At 42.2% G+C, this 17,974-nt stretch overlaps 1 protein-coding gene and 1 pseudogene across 6 annotated transcripts in view; both read left to right on the top strand.

The window, feature by feature from the left end:
- NR3C2 (nuclear receptor subfamily 3 group C member 2) overlaps window positions 1-17,974 on the top strand; it is a 368,612-nt gene that overhangs the window by 299,452 nt on the left and 51,186 nt on the right. The gene's annotated exons all lie outside the window — the stretch shown is intronic.
- Window positions 6,152-17,357, top strand: LOC309661454 (S-methylmethionine--homocysteine S-methyltransferase BHMT2 pseudogene; annotated as a pseudogene). Its single transcript has 3 exons — window positions 6,152-6,218; window positions 11,354-11,441; window positions 11,615-17,357. The product of its transcript is annotated as an S-methylmethionine--homocysteine S-methyltransferase BHMT2 pseudogene (transcript).

Here is a 17,974-nt window from a genome sequence, read left to right as displayed (position 1 = left end):
GACACATTTATATGTAATATGATTGCCATTGCAGCAGTAGTTAGCACCTCTGTCGCATTACATAATTATCATTTCTTTTTCTGGGTGGGAATAACTAAGATCTTGTCTTTTGGCCAGTTTGTTTATTATAATATGGTATTGCTGTCTATATTCACTGTACGGTGCATTAGATCTCCAGGACTTACTTGTCTACTGGTTGCAACTTTGTCCCCTGAAGCAACATCCCTCCTCTTCCCCCATCCCCCGGCAGCCACCATTCTATTCTCTGTTTTCTCAAGCTTGGCTCTTTTAGATTCCACATATAAGTGATATCATACAGTATTTGTCTTTCTCTGCCTGACTTATCTCATAGTAGGTGTGAAGTACTGTCAGTGTGGTTGTGATGTACACTTCCCTAATGACTACTGATGTTGTGCATCTTTTCATAGACTTTTTGGCCATTTGTATATCTTCTTTGGAGAAATGTCCATTCAAGTCCTTTGCCCATTTTTAATTAGGTTGTTTGTCTTTTGTTCCTGAGTTGTAGGAGTTCTTTATGTATTCTGGATGATAAACTCTTATCAGATATATGATATGTATATTTCTCCCATTCTGTGGGTTGTCATTTCACTCTCTTGATAGTATCCTTTGATGTACTTTTAAAACTAAAGTTTTTAATTTTAATGAAGTTCAGTTCATCTATTTTTTGTCATTGTTTGCTATGCTTTTGGTGTCATCTATTAATTTTTAATTGTGTGTAAACATCCAGTTGTACAGGTTTCAAAGTCCAAAATTGTAAGAATCCTTTTTCACAAATGAAACTTAGGGGGAAGCACCTTATATCTGAAGCCTGTACACCTTCAAAATTAATGTCATTGAAAAAAAATTAATTTTGAAAATTGTCATTGAAAATTAATGTCATCGAAGGCTTTTAGAAGTAAATAAGAAACCAAAAAAAAAGAAAAAAAGAAAAGGTCATATAAGCTCTATGCATGTGTATTCTAGAAAATGTTAATAGATATAAAATGGAAACAACAAAAAATTGCTTTCTAATGTTACAAGTCGTTAAATAGTATGATATCATATAATTGTTAGAGTGAACATTTTGTTCCCTATTCTTAACTTTTGACCTCAACCCCAGCCTAGACTTAAGTTTTCTCTCAACTAGAAAGAACAGGGCAGAGCTGTGTTTTTCAAAGGGGGAGGGAGGACCTACTCCCAGGAAACATTTGGAAATGACATAAAGCCTTTTGGTCAAATCCCATCAACAAATAGAGCTTGTTGTGGCAACTCGATCACAGGGTGCCATCACAGACCCTGTATGTTTTAGGGAAACTAATAAATTACAGAGGATGGGCTGCAGCTGAAGTTTGCATATGCATGCTTCAGCCTACATTTATTAAGGAGATATTTACTAACTGTCGTCACTTTTCTAAGCAGTGGTTTTAGAATAGTGAAATATATATCCAGTCTTGTGGAACATATAGTCTAATGGAAGAGACAGAAATTATCCCGAAAAATCCTAAAATTATAATTGTGATAAGTATTGAAAGAAGAGTGCTTTGAGAGTAGTTAATGGGAGGTATTGGTCTAGACAGGAAAGGCTTCCCTGGGATTGATGAAGCTAGTGTCATCCAGGGGAAGGAAGTATAGGAGGAGGAAAGTTGATCTAGGTTGAGGGTCCAGCACTGAATACAAGGCAGTGTCATGATGGACCGGGAGAGAAATGCAAAGATGCTGAAAGGCAGAGTCAACAGGAGTTGCGGGTGATTAGATTCTGATAGAAATTGGAGGAGGAGGAAGTAGGTGTGTAAGATGACTTTCAAGCCTCAGCCATAAGTGCCAGGGAAGATATGGCACCACACACTGGGTTAGGGAGCCAGGGTAGAAGACCAGGGTTTGGAAGGGAAGAACACGAGGCCACTTTTAAACATGTTAAGATTGAATTGCCTTTGAAATTGTTATCCAAGAGGAGATATCAAATGGACAGTTACCTATACAGATCAGAAGCCTAAAGAGAGGTCCCACTGAAGAGACAAATTTTGAACTCACCTTAGGGGCAGTGGTTAAAGGAGGATAGACAGGAAAGTGTTAGGTCACAGATCCCAGGGAAAGAGAGGGCTTCAGAAAAGAAGCTGTGGCAACTGGTGTTAAGTCAGGAACAGGAAAGCTCGAACATGCCTCCCCCATGCCTGCCAACACCTGCACATTCGTGTCTTCTGAACCTGTCCCCCTATGTCCCTCAGCCGGTGCCTGTACCTCAGACCCTTTGCCAAAGGGAAAGAAACTGTCTGGCATTTTGTGCAAGGGAGTAATGCATGCTGGGCAGCTGAGGATAGAATGCGTTGGTGGGACCCTTCCTTGTTTTCCCACCCACCCTCAACTGTCTTGGACCCCCTCTCACCCGCATTGACAGATCTTTTTAAGCATCTGTATCCTTCCCTTGTTTGACTGGCACCTCCTCCTTGAAATCACAGACTCTGTCTTAATCATTTTTTAATTTCCAGCCCGTGGCATTGTGTCCAGGGCATAGCAGGTACTCCATAAATATTTGGTGAATAAATGAATTATTGAGCAAATGAACCAAACAACCTATTAATCAATCTAGAAGGGGTTTTCTAGGTTATCATCGCTAGTTACGAGGGTGAAGCTTATGATCAAGAAGTGTGATGCAGGGAAGTGTTTTCACCAACAGAGACGTTGCTATATTTAAAATGGTGACGAAAACTTGAATAGTTGATCATGTGTGTTTGCCTTCAACTGTGAAATGGATCTGAAAGTTCCCAAAGATCTTATCCTTCAGCTGTGTAGGAAAGATGCGAAGTAGAGAATAATTAAGGAAAACATTCTTTCTAAGTTTTTATTAAACATTGGGGTGAAGATATGAGTTAATACTTTAAATTAGAATAGAACTTTTCTTATTATAAACTTAAAACTTTTCAAATATGTATTAAATGATGCATTATTCAATTTCACCTTGAAACAGCTTATCATATATGGCTCCAGATCACTGCAAGTATTCAAATGTCTTATCAATTTCAATACACGTATTAAAACTCCCATTTAAGCCTGAAATGAAATTTCTTCAAATTTTTTTAAATTTCTGAAATGAAGGTTCAGTGTTACACTCTTTTAAGTGTCAGCCAATATTTTAGAATTAAAAGCATATATATATTATTAATTTTATTGAAGTATAGTTGATTTACAATGTGTTAATTTCTGCTGTACAGCAGTGACTCAGTTATACATATATATATATATTCTTTTTCATTTTCTTTTCTATTATAGTTTATCACAGGATATTGAATATAGTGCCCTGTGCTATACAGTAGGACCTTGTGGTTAATCCATCCTATGTATAATAGTTTGCATCTGCTAATCCCAAACTCCCAATCCTTCCCTCCCCCATCCACCCTCCCCCTTGGCAACCACAAGTCTGTTCTCTATGTCTGTGAGTCTGTTTCCGCTTTGTAGAAAGGTTCATTTGTGTTGTATTTTAGATTTCACATATAAATGTTATCATATGGTATTTGTCTTTCTCTGTCCGACTTATTTCACTTAGTGTGATAATTTCTAGGTCCGTCCATGTTGCTGCAAATGGCATTATTTCATTCTTTTTAATGGCTGAGTAATATAGAATTAAAAGTATATTTAAAAGCATGTTTATATTGTTTCAAGTCAGAGCCCAATAAAAAAATGTATTTTTGATGATCTTTCACTGTCTTTGTAGTTCTGAACCTTTGATTATTTCGGTTCAGAGACTGTTGGTGAGAGAGAGAGTCTAAGTCTTAGTGCCACTTTCTGAGTCCCTCCGGTGAGTGCTGAGTGTGACTCCTGGGAGGGCGGTGTTTGCCCAGCTCATGAGTGAGCGGAGGTGAGCTCAGCCCACACTGCCCTCTTTGCTCAGCGCTGGCTGTGTGATGGCAGCACCAGTAGAAAACCATAGGACTTAGTTATCAGTCATTTCAGGCCATGTTTCCGTGGAGCGATGCCCGTCCCTGTGGTGTCCCCACTGGGGGCCACTGTGCTGCCATAGCCCAGCTGTCCTTAGTGAGTGGCTCTCCCCAAGGCCAGTCTGCCAACAGGACGGTCTCCTTAAGGTCCCTCTGCACCTAAGGTCCTAAAGTTCCAGTAGTCTTGGCTCACTCGTGCTGTGTGTTCCAGGCCATGTCCCTTTTGTTCAGGCAGGGATCAGAGTGTCCCCACAGGGACCCAGGGGTTGGCACGCCCCGCCCTCGCCTCCCAAGGGGGCTGGTTGATATTCCTGAGCCACAGGAGATGACTTCTGTGCCTGGACCCTTGGCTCCAGCAGGGTTAGGACAAGGGGCAGAGGTGCTGATGAGAGAGCCAGAGGGTGGGATGAGCCTGGCTCAGCATCCCCTGCACTGGCTCCATCTGCTTTCCCCCATCTGTCCCCAGCCTCTCTTTCCCTCCACTGTTCCCTTGCTGCTGCTTTCAGATAGGATTTCTTACTTCCCTCCGCTCACGGGGACACTGAACTGTGTAGTTTCTGTGTTTCTAGTCTCTGACCGCCTCCCTTTCCCTCTCCCCTCCCTACTGTCTCACTTCCTTCCCCCCCTTCCCACCCCCTCTCTTTCCTTCCTCCTCTCCTCTCTCTTTTTTTCTGTGTCTGTCTGTCTGTCTCTCTCTCTCACACACACATAAACACATACCCCTACACCTCTTTTCCTGACACTGAAAAGTCAGCAGCCTTCTGAGATTTCCATTGTTTTGCTTTGTTTTTTTACTTCTGGGTCAATTTAAGGGCGTAAACTATAAAAGAATAGAAGTCCTCTTTCTGTCTCCACTGGACCCTCCAACAACCCGGACCCTGTACCAGCAGCTGGAGGGCCAAGGTGTTCAGCAGAACGGGCTGAGCACTTGGCTTGCTGGGCAGGACTCAGAGCCCCCCCGTTAGATGGTGCACGAGCTGCCTGTCTCATCACACTTCCCACACCCCCTGCCCTTGTGCCCTTCGTCATCCATGCCCGGCCCCTGTAGATGGTTGAGTTTGAGACTCCTGAATAAAGAAAAACAATGTCAAAAATAGAGAACGGTCATTCCTTGTCTGCAAGGGACAGAAGCATCGCAGAATGGAACTATCTTTCTTTTGCACAGAACTAGGTATAAAGGACATCTTGCCACCTGAAGGAGGCCAGGCAGAGGGAACTGCAGGGGAGTGTGCAGTGGGGTCTGAGGAGGTTTTGTTCTTGACGAACAAGAAATAATTATTCAGTTATATATGAGGGCAGAGAAAATGTAGGTACAGTCCCAAAACAGGAGGCGTTTCTTTTTCTTCTTTTTTTTCTAACGATTATCTTGGTGTTTTTTGTTTGTTTGTTTGTTTGTTTGTTTGGCTGTGTCGGGTCTTAGTTGCGGCACACGGGCTCTCTAGTTGAGGCATGCGGGCTTAGTTGCCCCGCGGCATGTGGGATCTTAGTTCCCCAACCAGAGATCAAACCCGCGTCCCCTGCTTTGGAAGGTGGATTCTTTACCACTGGACCACCAGGGAAGTCCCCCTTTTTCTTCTTTTTTCAACAGTATTTCTTCCCCTTTATCAACCTAGCATGATGATGAGAAGTAGAGTTGGGAGTTAAAAGTTACTTCCAGATATGTCAGCAGAGGAGGTGAGGGGAGGGAAGTTCTTGAAGGAATGGGTAACCTGCTCACATCAAGAAAAGTTCATCACAGGGAATTATATTCAATATCCCGTAATGGATAAGAATATGAAACCGTAATGGAAAAGAATATGAAAAAAATTAAAAATATATGTACAACTGAATCCCTTTGCTGTACAGCAGAAACTAACACAACATTGTAAATCAACTCTACTCCAATTAAAAAAAGAGAAGTTCCTGAGAGGAGCATGCAAGGGACAGGGACCTCCCTTACCTGAGAAAAATGAGTACGCTAAGGAGAGCAGTCTTAATTTAAAGCTAGAATCACAGGTAGATGTTCTTACTCACTTCTTGTCCTGTTCTTGTTTTTCCCCATCCACGCCTCTCATTTTGGACCACTCTGGGGAGGAGGAGATAAGTGATGTTCACTCAGTGTGTTCATTCGACAGCTATTTCTTGAGCAACTTAAATACACCAAGCACTGTTCTAGGCACTGGGAATTCAACAGTGAACAAAACATGGGGCTCCCGCTCTAGTGGCAGGTGGGGGGTGTCATGGGAAAAGTGAAGGCAGCATCACGAAGAAATCCCACCTGCCGTATCCCCAGAGAATATGACTCAGGTAATATACCATCATCCTCATATAGGACCACAAAAAAGTGGTATTGAAAATAGTAAGGGGCAGTTTGAAGGAATTCTCTCAGAGGATTTGCTAGCACCCTTGGTTAGCCCCACTGATGACCTTTTGATGCTTTGAAGGATCTAAGGTCATTCCTGACTCAGGCCCTTCACACTTGCTGTTCACTCTGTGAAGGAGGATGGTGCATTCTCACCTTGTCTCAGCTCAGAGTATTCGTATTCAGACAGATTTTGCCCGACCACCAGACCTAGGGTATATACCCTCCCCCACCACCTCGCCCAATCCCTCCCATCATATCACATGTTTATTTTCTCTGTAGCAGGTCCCCTGACCCCATAATGTAGGCTCAGGGAAGGGAGGAAGCTGACCTGTGTGGTACACCTTTGGATGGCCAGCACCTAGGATACTGTCTGGCATTAGTAAGTACTTGATGAATCAATTAATTTTATTTTTTTCTGTTTTTTAAAAATTTTTATTGGAGTATAGTTGATTTACAATGTTGTGTTAGTTTCAGGGGTACAGCAAAGTGAATCAGTTCTACATATACATATGTCCACTCTTTCTTAGGTTCTTTTCCCATATAGGCCATTACAGAGTACTGAGTAGAGTTCCCTGTGCTATACAGTAGGTTCTAATTAGTTATGCTTAACAGGGAGAGAAAGGGGAAGGATAAATTAGGAGATTGGGATTAACATATACACACTACTGTATATAAAACAGAGCTAATTAATTTTAAAATGCTATTTTCAGCATTATTTCCCCGCATAAACTCCATGCCAACCAAATTAACCTTCCTCTTCCCTTTGTCCTGTCTTTCCACTGCTGTGCCTTTGCTCCTAACATTTTCCTTTCCCCTCCTGCAAGCCCAACCCAAAGGATGCTTCCTCTCCAATCACCTCTCTTACCCAAAGTCAATAGTGACTTGTTCCCCCAAAACTGTTTTTATCTGTGTCAATTTTTTCTATATCAGTCCTTTGGTACTTTCTATGTTTTATTGTGTGTGTGTGTGTGTGTGTATTTTTACACATACATTTTTACTCCAGATATACTGTAAACTCCTAGAATACAGGAAGTATTTTAAAATTTTTCCTTAATGTCTAGCAAAATGCTTTCTACATAATTGGCACTCAGTGATGATTTTGGGGGTTGGTAATGGGTCTTCTTTCCAGTACAAGGGTCAGAAGCAAGATTTTTGATGTGGGTTGACCCCACAGTGCTTTTAGGGCTTGGCATGTAAACTTGATGAAAAGGATTTCCCTTTCAAGGTTGACTTCAAGAGCACTGCTGTAGGTTAATATTTCTTGCGTGGCGTTTCTTGTAGTGTACTTGAGAAATTTCCTAAGTAGTTAATGAAGCCGGGTAATTGCCAGTATAATATGAAATTAAAGCAAAACAAATAGGAGATTGCAAATGGAATGAACTGTTTAAGCTATTTATAACTATATTGGGATCACAGAGTAGTGGTGATGCAAGAAATAAGTCCCAGCTTTACTCTGGCTAACTAGAGGGAGCTATTTTTCATTTCGAATAAAAGTCAAAACCAGTTTAAGATCATATGTTATGTTTAAAAGGCTTAATGTGGCTAATATTAGCATGTTGTTCTTTAGTTCAGTTAATGTGCTCAAGGACTTTGGTCTCTTCAGGTAAAAATACTCTTCAATACAAAATAAACTCACTGGAGTATATTTCTTTATTGAAAAACTGATAGAGGAAAATTAGTTTTGATGCAGTGATTATATTGCAAAACATTGCAAGATGGGGCAGGTGGCAAGGAACAGATTAACCAACTAACACGCTAAGGAGCGCTCCAGGCTTCTCCCCTTGACACAGGTCATAAGACACAAAGATGGTAGCTTTTTTTTTTTAATTTATTTTTTATTTTTTATTTTTGTCTGTGTTGGGTCTTTGTTGCTGCGCACGGGCTTTCTCTAGTTGTGGCGAGCAGGGGCTACTCTTCACTGCGGTGTGTGGGCTTCTCATTGCAGTGGCTTCTCTTGTTGCGGAGCACAGGCTCTAGGCGTGCGGGCTTCAGTAGCTGTGACTCACAGGCTCAGTAGTTGTAGTTTGTGGGCTGTAGAGCGCAGGCTCAGTAGTTGTGGCACATGGGCTTAGTTGCTCCACGGCATGTGGGATCTTCCCGGACCAGGGCTCGAACCCATGTCCCCTGCATTGGCAGGCAGATTCTTAACCACTGCACCACCAGGGAAGCTCCAGAGATGGTAGCTTTGACAGCACCCCTCTGGATTGAAGAAGGAGAACACACCTGCTGTGTCTTGATATATAAAGTATTTTCTGAATTTGTGTCTTTAGATACTTCTAGAACCCAAACTGGGTCACATGATTATCCATTTTTATTGTATCACACACGAGAGATGATTTTGGTTTTATATCCCTCACTTCCACCGATGAAACCCTAAGCTAATTTAATAGGGTTTTGTTTTGGGCAGGCTCTGAAGTGGTTATTTAATTTTTCTTAAGTTCTGAGATTGATACTTTTCTGAAAGAAACAAGTGGAGAAGGGAGAGAAATCAAAAAAAGAAGGTCATATGTGGAGACCCTCCACCTCCTTATTTAAAACTCATCTGTGTATCTGGGTCATTAGCACTGCAGCAGGAATGTCGCCCCAGTCAACGTACACAGTGATGGGTGTTGCAAGCTTTGTCTAGCTGGACCCATCTTCTGTGCCCGTCCACCTTGAAATAGACACTGCCTCAATAGAATCGATGAAATGAGTAGTTTATAAACTCCTAACTCCCGTTCTGCTACAGGCATGGTGTCCCTCTCTGTCTTAGGCACCTCAGGCTGCTGTAACAAAACCCCATAGATGGGGTGGTTTAAACAGCAGACCCTTATTTCTCATAGTGCTAGAGGCTAGAAGTCCAAGATCAGGGTGCCAGCATGGTCAGGTTCTGCTGAAGGCTTTCTTCCTGACTTGCAGAGAGAAGGCTGCCTTCTCACTGGCCTCACATGGTGGAGAGAGTCAGCTCCAATGTCTCTGCTGCTTCTTGGAAGGGCACTAATCCTATCATGGGGGCTCCACCCTCATGACCCTAAATGCCTCCCCAAAGCCCCACCTACTGATACCATCACATTGGGGGTTAGAGCATCAACATATGGGGGTGGGGGAAGACGAACATTCAGTCCATAACACTCCATTTACATGGATACTAGAGTGCAAAAGTAATTAATAATCAAGTAGTTTACAGGGGTTATTTGAAGGATTATGGGCTGATGCTGAAAGCTGGTGAAAGGCATCATGCTGTACGCCATCTCCCACACATTATCCTATTTCATCTTCACAGCTCTGTGATGTGGGAATTTATTACACCTCTTTCAAAGATGAGGTGACAGAGGCTCAAAGTTTTGAGCCCCAATGTCTCTCAGTCCCAAACTCAGAATTTTTCAACTACATCAAGGCTTGTACCTTGACCATGGAACTTGATTTTTCAGGCAGTTAGGCATAGAGGACCTTTGGCGCTAATGTTGGTTTCATTGGGTGGTTTCAGAGACTGTATGTATTTGGAAACTTTACTGACCAATCATGTATCATCTTTCATAAGAGTTACTCTCTAAAATGGGTGAGAATATGCCCAATGTATAAAGAACACAAATGGAAAATAAAATATTCTTAGAAAAACTGGAACTTTGGTTCAGAGTGTGACTTAGCCCTCCAAATCTGTTTCCTTCCTCTCTGATATCACAACAGTATTTAAGAGCTCCACTGTTGAAGACCAGGGGCTCAGTCCGTAACCTTGCTGATAAGTCCCTCAGTGTTGTCAAGTGAATGAGTTAACTTCACTAGACCCTTGTCTCCCTTCTGCAGAATGAGGGAATTGGATGAGATCAGCGGTTCACAAACTTTTTGTTCTCAGGACCCCCTTTATGCTCTTAAAATCATCAAGCACCCCAAAGAGCTTTTGTTTATGTAAGTTATAGCTATTGGTATTTACTCATATCAGAAATTAAAACAGAAATTTTTAAAAATATTGATTCATTTTAAAATAAGATTAACCTATTACATATTACATAAATAGCAAGACAAAAACATAATAGCAAAAACATTTTATGAAAAATAACTGTTTTTTTCAAAACAAAAAAAAAATTAGAAGAGTGGCATTGTTTTGCCTTTTTTGCAATTTCTTCAGTCTGACTTAAATGAAGACAGTTGCACTCTCTTATCTGCTTCTTACATCCAGCCAGTTGTGACTGGTTGTTTGGCCAAAGTGTAGGAAAAAGATTCAGCCTCACGCAGATGTATAGTCGGAGAAAGAACCTCTCGGAATCCTGGAAAGGGTCCTGGGGACACCCCCGTGTCCTCAGACCACATTTGGAGAACCACTGGTCTAGGTGATGTTTAAAACCCAACCCAGACTCTGATTCTGCTTGGCTTTCAGGAAGCTTCACTCAAGGTCCAGATCTCTGTTTCCTCATTTAATTATCTACATTTCCCACACTGGAGAATCAAAGCTCAGTAGAACATCATCTCCGTGCTTAAAAGGGCTCTCCGTCTAGTAGCAGGATACTTATGGGGCCTGCCATGTGCCATTAGCTCTACTTGATGCTTTTATATGAACCACTCGTTTACAATCATATTTTAAAACGGGTACGATGATCACTGTTTTATAAATGATGCAGCTGCCTCAGGCAGACAACAGTTCAGTGGATTATCCACGATCACATAGCAATGGAGAGGTGAACCTCACGTGTGAGCCCAGGTCTTCCCTGAAAGCTCCTGCTGTTTTCATTACATCACGTGTCTCCTCTCGTCTACAAAGTAATGGAGAAGGAAGGGTCTCAGAGGTCTCTTCCAACCTCTTACAGTTTATGATTCTGTAATTCTGCTTTACCAGTCACATAATTTATAGCTGTGAGAACTTGTGGTTAGCACGAGGTCGATTAAGAAGGAGGGGGAGGGACTTCCCTGGTGGTCCAGTGGTTAGGACTCCGTGCTCCCACTGCAGGGGGCTCAGGTTCAATCCCTGGTCGGGGAACTAAGATCCCACAAGCCGTGAGGTGCACCCAAAAAAAAAAAAAAAAGGAGGAGAACAATATTCCAAAGACTATCCCAGTCACTTCCCCTAAAGTGAAAAGTAAATCTCTTTACTCTTATCATTTAGTCAAAAAAATGAACAACAACTGGTATTTCGCTAGTCGGGAGGAAGTATTGAGAATGCCTGCAGTGTGCAAGGCTCTGTGGTGGCCATGGTAAGGGAACCACAGTGACAGTTCCGTTCTCCAGAATTCTGTTGTGTGGTTGGTGAATTGAGATGTAGACACATGTGGAGAACAGGGGGCCCTCCTACACTGTTGGTGGGGATGTAAATTGGGGCAGCCACTATAGAGAACAGAATAGAGGTTCCTGAAAAAACTAAAAATAGGAGGGGCGGGCTCCTGGCCCCGTGTGCTCCCCACCACCCAGCGCCCGCAACAGCCGCAGCGCGATGGCCCCGGAGCCAAGAAGGGCATTTTGGAGCCTCTGGATAGCGGGGAGGGTATGCTTGGAGACGGCAGCTTTCACATAACTCTGGAGAAGAGGGGCTACATGAAGGAAGGCCAGGCTCTGGACTCTAGAAGCCGTAGTAGAACATCCAAATGCAGTTCGTCAGCTTCACGTGGAATTCTTGAGAGCGAGATCGAATGTCACGCGGACTTTCATCTTTTCTGCCAGTGAGGACAATATGGAAAGCCAGTGGGAAGCTGTAAACGCTGCTGCCTGTGACCTTACCAGAGAAGCAGCCGACAGAGGTGATGCTTTGGGCGCAGGGGGGATCTGCCAGACATCGTTGTACAAACACCACAAGGATGAAGCTAGAATTTAAAAACTTTTTCGACTACAGCTAGAGGTTTTTGCCAGGAAAAATGTGAACTTCTGGATTGCAGAGTACTTTGAACACACTGAAGAAGCTGTGTGGGCTGTGGAAGTCTTAAAAGAATCTGGAAAACCCGTGGCAGCCACTGTGTGCATAGGCCCAGAGAGAGACACGCATGGTGTAACACCTGGAGAATGTGCTGGAAGCTGGTGAAGGCAGGGGCTTCAGTCGTTGGCGTGAACTGCCGATTTGGGCCCTAGACCAGCCTGAAGACAATGAGACTCATGAAGGAAGGCCTACAGGCTGCAGGGCTGAAAGCACAATTGATGGTGCAGTTCCTGGGGCTCCACATGCCTGGCTGCGGCAAAGGAGGGTTTGTGGATCTCCTCGAATATCCCTTCACACTGGAGCCCAGAGTTGCAACCACATGGGATATTCAAAAATATGCCAGAGAGGCCTACAACCTGGGGGTCAGGTACATAAGGTGGGTGCTGTCGATTTGAGCCCTACCACATCCGGGCGATTGCAGAGGAGCTGGCCCCGGAAGGGGGATTTTTGCCTCTGGCTTCTGACAAACATGGCAGCTGGGGAAGTGGTCTCAGCACATGCACCAAACCCTGGATTAGAGGCCAGGGCTAGAAGAGAGTGTTGGGAGAATCTGCTGCCGACTTCGGGCAGACCTTTCTGTCCTTCAGTGTCAAAGCCAGATGCCTAAGGAGTAATGAAAGAAAACACTGAAATAGCAGAATGGAAAGAAATCCCCCTCAAGCCCCATCTGGAACCCTTTCTCACCTCTATCCACAGCCCACCCTGATGTCTCCAGCTGCTGAACAGCTAATGCGCTGTCAGTTCAACTTAGGATGCGTATTGCATTCCTGCTGTGCTTAAGCTCCGAGCAGGATGCTGGGGGAGATGCGAATCTGATGAGAAAGTCTTCTCGTCCTCCAGGTACTTACTGTCCGGTAATGCTGCAGGACATGCTTTTGAAGAGCATCAAGAATAGTGAAACTTGTGTTTTAGAGTGAATTTGAGATTTAGAATAACCAGAAGTCAGTGAACAACAAACCCAGTGATTAATTCAGGTGATTAAACTAGCTGCAGAAGGAGGATAGAGCAGCATTCTAAACTAAAAGTAAAGTAACGAGTCTGCCTTTCTTAAATGATTTGTATAATGACTCCAAAGGCAATCCTAAAGGAAAAGATGCAAAAATGTTCTAGGGTTTTTTGAAATAATCATATAACCTTCCAGAGTGATTACTTTCAAAGATGATTTTACTTAAAGGTGTTAGGTCCCAGAATTTTTAAAATGTGTCTCTATAATCACAAATAGCTAGATTATAAACTACTAAGGGCAAGAACAATGTGATATGCTTCTTATATTTTTTCTTAAAGTATTTAGCATTATGCCAGGCATACTAATAGATGCTCAATGAAATACTTAATGTAGATTGTTTAAAATAAGTAAAAAGAGATAAGCAGTTTTGGAAGACCTTTTTAAAAGTCAGAGTTCAAATCTATCTTGGTCTAATATTTTCTTGACTTATGTTTGAGCTATTTGCTATGTGCCAATTTCTATTTTTCAAAACAATGTATCAATTTGTAACAATTAATAAAATTAAAAATAATTTACCTTTAAAAAAAAAACTAAAACTAGAGCTACCATATGATCCTGCAGTCCCACTCCTGGGCATATGTCCAGACAAAAACATGGTTTGAAAAGATACATGCACCTCTATGTTCATAGCAGCACTATTACAATAGCCAAGATGTGGAAACAACCTAAATGTCCATTGACAGATGAATGGATAAAGAAGATGTGGAACTCAAACATAAAAAAGAATGAAATCATGTCATTTGCAGCAACATGGATGGACCTAGAGATTATCATACTAAGTGAAGTCAGTCAGACCGAGAAAGACAAATATCATATGATGTCACTTATATGTGGAATCTGAAAAAGTGATACAAATGAACTTATTTACAAAACAAAAATAGACTCACAGACATAGAAAACAAACATGGTTATCAAAGGAGAAAGGGGAGGGGGATAAATTAAGAGTTTGGGATTAACAGATACACACTGCTATATATAAAATAGATCAACAACAGTGTCCTACTGTATAGCACAGGGAACTATATTCAATATCTGGTAATAACCTATAGTGGAAAAGAATCTGAAAAAGAATAGATATATATGTATAACTGAATCACTTTGCTGTACACCTGAAGCTAATACAACGTTGTAAATCAGCTCTACTTCAACAAAAAGTTATTTGTTTTGGGGAAAAAAAGACGGAGACACATGAATAGCGTTCTGAGAGATGAAGTGGGAATAATAAACGACAAAGGAGTTTTTCCTAAGATGGGTGTTCCAGGAGTGTAAGGACAAAATAACTCCTCAAGGAAAGCTGCTGGCAGAACCATCTAGCTTTGAAGGCTGTGCCAGCCTCTAAAGGAGGGTTAGAATCGGGCCGGACAGAGTACAGAGGTGGTGTGTGCAGTCCAGACATGAGAAACCATCCAGAGCAGGAAAGGTGATCAGTCTCTGAGTGCAGAAGTGAAGTGATGGAACCACAGGACCTGAAGCACTGTGGGCTCACCCTCCAGAGTGGAGGGGGCTCTATCTTTCTCCCTTTCCTTCTGGCGGTTTCTGCCTTCTCTCTCCTCCTTCCCCCTACGGCCATCCTTTTCCTCTCTCTCCCATCCCATCCCATCCCATGCCATCCCATGCCATCCCATCCCATCCCATCCCATCCCATGCCATCCCATGCCATCACATCCCATGCCATCCCATCCCATCCCATGCCATCCCATCGCATCCCATCCCATCCCTCCACTTCTGCTTGGCCCTTCCCCTTCCTCTTCATTTTCTGGCTTTCTTTCCCCCCAACTCCCTCTTTTCTCCCATCACTGTCTCTCATGTAGACTGAGACATTATCACCAAATATCGCATTTATTGAATAAAAACGTTACCTCCGAATGTCTTACACTGAAATTAAGTGCATTAAGGCTTTTCTACACTTTTCCAGGGGGAAGAAAACTGACGACACAAACTTGCTTTTTTACTTTACTGTGACCCTGGTGCTCTTCTCTTTGGGGTGGTCACCCTACGTGGAAAACTTTTTCTCACAGGCTCCACCAGCTTTGCGCTTGAAATCATTGAAATTCCTGTTCCAGATGTTACTTGAAGGGATGACTTCGCTTTTCTAATTTTTATTGTATTTTCTGTTTTTCCCGACTGCTGGTCTCTGTCCTTGTGGCAGAGAACATTGACTCCAGCTGGCTGCCCACACCTGCAACTGCACCCCCAGTTCTTGGTGTTGAGCACACAATGAGGGGGCTTTAGTGGCACCCACCTCTCTCTTAAAGGTGCCAGAGCTGGTGCCCGGCTGGGGACTGGGGTCCTGCCTGCTCCAGAGACCCCAGGGAACTAACACTCGTGAAATGTGAGCCTTAACTCTCTTTGCTTCTAGGCGATGAACACAGAAACCCAAAGAATCGTTTGCTTGTCCTTAAAGAGAGACTCCATGGCCACTTCGTTCCGATTAGAGGAAGTTCAGAAGTTCACAGAATTTCTGAGTAGAAGAGAAGGTTAGAAAATGTCAGCTGTGCTCCTCAGCAGTCTTGACTAGCAGTTTTCTACAAGCAGGTTACAAAAAAGAGAACTGTTGAGGCTACCCTTTGAATAAGCATTGTGTTCATGTCATTCCGTGTGCGTGTGTAGTGTGTCCCGGTGTTGACATTTATGCTACTGGTGTGGTGGCCTGGGGATGTGATACTGAGCCCACCCCGTCATGAATGATGTAGGTGTTCACAATGTCCTGAACAACATCTGCTTTGTGACAGATGTTCGGAATCAGTAATAAGAAAGGGCACGTGGCTAATCTCTGATAAATTAATCGAGTCGAACATCATCTTTATTTTTTAATTTAGGCAGATAAATGATGCCATTTGCAGCAACATGGATGGACCTAGAGATTATCATACTAAGTGAAGTCAGCCAGACAGAGAAAGACAAATATCATATGATATCGCTTGTCTGTGGAATCTAAAAAAATGGTACAAATGAACTTATTTACGAAACAGAAAGAGACAGACATAGAAAACAAATTAATGGTTACCAAAGGGGAAAGGTGGGGAAAGGTGAGGGAAGAGGGATAAATTAGGAATTTGGGAGCAACAGTACACCCTACTCTATGTAAAAAAAAATAATCAACAAGGACCTCTACTGTATAGCACAGGGAACTCTACTCAGTATTCTGTAATAACCTATAATGGGAAAAGAATCTGAAAAAGAATAGATATATGTATATGTATAACTGAATCACTTTGCTGTACACCTGAAAATAACATTGTAAATCCACTATACTTCAATTTAAAAATAAGTTAATTAATTTATAAATAAATAAATTTAGGTAGATGGATTTATCAGCTTTTACAATGAGTCAAACAACAGAAACTACCTTTCACCCAGAATTATGGCACCTGAAAATGTTTTCTAGGCCCCCGTTTGATTAATGAATTGAAGAGGGTCTATGATAACAGTCACTGGAGGTTTAGCTGTTTTCTTCTTCCAAAGCAAGACTCTCAAGGTAGAAGAAGGCATCTGTGATCCAGTTGCTTCCCACCTTCCACATCTGCATCCCCATCCTAGCACACTGCTGAGGCCACCTCTGCGTGAGTGAGCCGCTCAGCTGTTGCCTTGGAAGCACAGCTGCACATCCGGGCTCCATCAGAGTGAGTGTCCTTCTTTATAACCTACGGCAGGTTCTGGTTGCTAGAAGAATGTGACTTTTGCCTCAGGAAGACAACGACTCCACAAATTGCAGTTTAATACAAAGCTTTTATCATACTAGGAAAATGTGATTTGCTATCACCCTTTACCCAAACAATGGTCTAGCCACACTTCTAAATTCAGCCATTTACTTTGTTCACATTCTTGAAATTCAGCAGTTATCAAGTGGAAATTTGACCTTTTTATGGCCCCTTTTAACAAGGAAACTATGGTCATTTAGTTCATTAATTCATTAATAAATTCATTAATTTATTGAAATTGAGCAATGTCTTTAAGTATTGATATATACCCAAAATGCCTCTGTTTGAAGCAGTAGCTCACTGTAGGTTTTCTGTCTTCTGTTGAACCATCTGCGGTCTGCATACTGTTAAATTTACAGAAATTTGCTATTAAAGTCTACAGCCTACGAAAATAAGGCTTGATCATTTAAAAAATTTTTTTCACAAGAGAATATTGTTCTTTTGTATCCTTTCTGTGTGTAGAGAGATTCTGGTGATGACTTTTTTTTTTTTTTTAATTTTTGTTGGAGTTTAGTTGATTTACAATGTTGTGGTGTTAGTTTCTGCTTTACAGCAAAGTGAATCATATATCTTCGCTCTTTTTTAGATTCTTTTCCCATATAGGCCATTACAGAGTATTGAGTAGAGTTCCCTGTGCTATACAGTAGGTCCTTATTAGCTGTCTGTTTTATACATAGTAGTGTGTATATGTCAATCCCAATCTCCCAGTTTATCCCTCCCCTGTTTCCCCCCCTGGTAAATATGGTTAGCACGGATTAAGTCTCATAAGGTTCCAAGCATGCTGTTGGGTGTTTTAACCTGAATATAACAGTTGAGTCCAGGCTCTGAGACCAAGCTGCTTGGATTCAAATCCCAGAATACTATTTTCAGCGAGGTTTGACTTCCTAGTTTTTACTTGGAATAAGTAAGTCACTTTATCTAGTCAAGAACTAGAGCCTGTTCCTTTGTCGAGGACATATATAAGCTTCCTTACCAAAGCCAAGAATCAAAACATTTGTTTCACTAGATCTTAAAATGTGCAGGGAATAATCAGGCCAGGCTCTGTGCCCCTGCTAGAGTGGCTGCTGTCAGTAGGCATGAAGTGCCAGTAGTATTCACCTGTTTGCCTGCGCA

Source organism: Balaenoptera physalus, assembly GCF_965194825.1.
Source record: "Balaenoptera physalus genome assembly, chromosome: 5".
NCBI classification, from domain to species: Eukaryota; Metazoa; Chordata; class Mammalia; order Artiodactyla; family Balaenopteridae; genus Balaenoptera; species Balaenoptera physalus.
The sequence above is the reverse complement of the archived record's forward strand: the minus strand, read 5'-3'. Positions and strand labels throughout refer to the sequence as shown.